The sequence below is a fragment of the Chanodichthys erythropterus genome, chromosome 21, assembly GCF_024489055.1.
Source record: "Chanodichthys erythropterus isolate Z2021 chromosome 21, ASM2448905v1, whole genome shotgun sequence".
Taxonomy (NCBI): domain Eukaryota; kingdom Metazoa; phylum Chordata; class Actinopteri; order Cypriniformes; family Xenocyprididae; genus Chanodichthys; species Chanodichthys erythropterus.
This window is the reverse complement of record NC_090241.1, coordinates 19175641-19178140: the sequence shown is the minus strand read 5'-3', so window position 1 is coordinate 19178140 and position 2500 is coordinate 19175641. Positions and strand designations below refer to the sequence as shown.

Sequence of the window (2500 nt, the reverse complement as noted above, 5' to 3'; positions counted from 1 at the left end):
TGTAAGAACCACGTTGCTTGGAGATGCTGGGGATTGAACCCAGGACCTCATACATGCGAAGCATGCGCTCTACCACTGAGCTACATCCCCTGACGTTGAAACCTTTTTCCTGTTTTCCTTTTTCCCCTTTCAAGATGTAAAGGTGTTAAAGGCCAAAGTTGCAATTCATGCACCAAATTGGTTAGAAATATGTATGTGGTTGAAGCCTTTTACTTAAAGGCCAACATTGCTTGGAGATGCTGGGGATTGAACCCAGGACCTCATACATGCAAAGCATGCGCTCTACCACTGAGCTACATCCCCTGACGTTGATGCATTTTTCCTGTTGTGTATATATATATGCATGTCAAGATGTAAAGGTGTTAAAGGACAACGTTGCAATTCATGCACCAAATTGGTTAGAAATATGTATGTGGTTGAAGCCTTTTACTTTAAGCCCAACATTGCTTGGAGATGCTGGGGATTGAACCCAGGACCTCATACATGCAAAGCATGCGCTCTACCACTGAGCTACATCCCCTGACGTTGAAACCTTTTTCCTGTTTTCCTTTTTCCCCTTTCAAGATGTAAAGGTGTTAAAGGCCAAAGTTGCAATTCATGCACCAAATTGGTTAAAAATGTCTATTTTGTTCAAGCCTTTTACTTTAAAGCCCAACATTGCGTGGAGACGGTGGAGATTGAACACAGGCCTTCATACATGCAAAGCAGGTGCTCTTCCACTGAGCTACATCCCCAGACACTGAAACCTTTTTCCTGTTTTGTAGATACATGTGCCTTTCAAGATGTAAAGGTGTTAAAGGACAACGTTGCAATTCATGCACTAAATTGGTTTGAAATATGTATGTGGTTGAAGCCTTTTACTTAAAGCCCAACATTGCTTGGAAATGCTGGGGATTGAACTCCGGACCTCATACATGCAAAGCATGCGCTCTACCACTGAGCTACATCCCCTGACATTGAAACCTTTTTCCTGTTTTCTTTTTTCCCCGTTCAAGATGTAAAGGTATTAAAACAAAAAAGTTGCCATTGATGCACCAAATTGGTTACAAATATATATGTTCTTGAAGCCTTTTACTTAAGGGCCAACATTGCTTGGAGATGCTGGGGATTGAAACCAGGACGTCATACATGCAAAGCATGCGCTCTACCACTGAGCTACATCCCCTGTCGTCTATGCATTTTTCCTGTTGTGTATATATATATGCATGTCAAGATGTAAAGGTGTTAAAGGACAACGTTGCAATTCATGCACCAAATTGGTTAGAAATATGTATGTGGTTGAAGCATTTTACTTAAAGCCCAACATTGCTTGGAGATGCTGGGGATTGAACCCAGGACCTCATACATGCAAAGCATGCGCTCTACCACTGAGCTACATCCCCTGACGTCTATGCATTTTTCCTGTTGTGTATATATATATGCATGTCAAGATGTAAAGGTGTTAAAGGACAACGTTGCAATTCATGCACCAAATTGGTTAGAAATATGTATGCGGTTGAAGCCTTTTACTTAAAGCCCAACATTGCTTGGAGATGCTGGGGATTGAACCCAGGACCTCATACATGCAAAGCATGCGCTCTACCACTGAGCTACATCCCCTGATGTTGATGCATTTTTCCTGTTGTGTTCTTCCATGTGCCTTTTCTTAGATTTATATAATTGACAAAGTCAGAAATTGGAATACTTGTACATAAGGTTCAGTGGTTTTGGAAACAGGAAAAAAGCTTACTTGTAAGAACCACGTTGCTTGGAGATGCTTGGGATTGAACCCAGGACCTCATACATGCGAAGCATTTGCTCTACCACTGAGCTACATCCCCTGACGTTGAAACCTTTTTCCTGTTTTCCTTTTTCCCCTTTCAAGATGTAAAGGTGTTAAAGGCCAAAGTTGCAATTCATGCACCAAATTGGTTAAAAATGTCTATTTTGTTCAAGCCTTTTACTTTAAAGCCCAACATTGCGTGGAGACGGTGGAGATTGAACACAGGCCTTCATACATGCAAAGCAGGTTCTCTTCCACTGAGCTACATCCCCAGACACTGAAACCTTTTTCCTGTTTTGTAGATACATGTGCCTTTCAAGATGTAAAGGTGTTAAAGGAGACGTTGCAATTCATGCAGCAAATTGGTTAGAAATATGCATGTGGTTGAAGCCTTTTACTCAAAGCCCAACATTGCTTGGAGATGCTGGGGATTGAACCCAGGACCTCATACATGCGAAGCATGCGCTCTACCACTGAGCTACATCCCCTGATGTTGATGCATTTTTCCTGTTGTGTTCTTCCATGTGCCTTTTCTTAGATTTATATAATTGACAAAGTCAGAAATTGGAATACTTGTACATAAGGTTCAGTGGTTTTGGAAACAGGAAAAAAGCTTAATTGTAAGAACCACGTTGCTTGGAGATGCTGGGGATTGAACCCAGGACCTCATACATGCGAAGCATGCGCTCTACCACTGAGCTACATCCCCTGACGTTGAAACCTTTTTCCTGTTTTCCT

At 41.8% G+C, this 2500-nt stretch overlaps 8 non-coding genes across 8 annotated transcripts; all 8 read right to left on the bottom strand.

Moving 5' to 3' along the window:
• Window positions 1-18: 18 nt before the first annotated feature.
• trnaa-cgc (transfer RNA alanine (anticodon CGC)) lies at window positions 19-90 on the bottom strand. Its single transcript has one exon. It is a non-coding gene; the product is annotated as a tRNA-Ala (tRNA).
• A 141-nt stretch (window positions 91-231) lies between these two features.
• On the bottom strand, window positions 232-303 carry trnaa-ugc (transfer RNA alanine (anticodon UGC)). Its single transcript has one exon. It is a non-coding gene; the product is annotated as a tRNA-Ala (tRNA).
• Window positions 304-448: 145 nt separating this feature from the next.
• On the bottom strand, window positions 449-520 carry trnaa-ugc (transfer RNA alanine (anticodon UGC)). The gene has a single exon. It is a non-coding gene; the product is annotated as a tRNA-Ala (tRNA).
• A 790-nt stretch (window positions 521-1310) lies between these two features.
• Window positions 1311-1382, bottom strand: trnaa-ugc (transfer RNA alanine (anticodon UGC)). Its single transcript has one exon. It is a non-coding gene; the product is annotated as a tRNA-Ala (tRNA).
• Window positions 1383-1527: 145 nt separating this feature from the next.
• trnaa-ugc (transfer RNA alanine (anticodon UGC)) lies at window positions 1528-1599 on the bottom strand. Its single transcript has one exon. It is a non-coding gene; the product is annotated as a tRNA-Ala (tRNA).
• A 149-nt stretch (window positions 1600-1748) lies between these two features.
• On the bottom strand, window positions 1749-1820 carry trnaa-cgc (transfer RNA alanine (anticodon CGC)). Its single transcript has one exon. It is a non-coding gene; the product is annotated as a tRNA-Ala (tRNA).
• Window positions 1821-2178: 358 nt separating this feature from the next.
• trnaa-cgc (transfer RNA alanine (anticodon CGC)) lies at window positions 2179-2250 on the bottom strand. Its single transcript has one exon. It is a non-coding gene; the product is annotated as a tRNA-Ala (tRNA).
• Window positions 2251-2399: 149 nt separating this feature from the next.
• Window positions 2400-2471, bottom strand: trnaa-cgc (transfer RNA alanine (anticodon CGC)). Its single transcript has one exon. It is a non-coding gene; the product is annotated as a tRNA-Ala (tRNA).
• Between the last annotated feature and the right edge of the window lie 29 nt (window positions 2472-2500).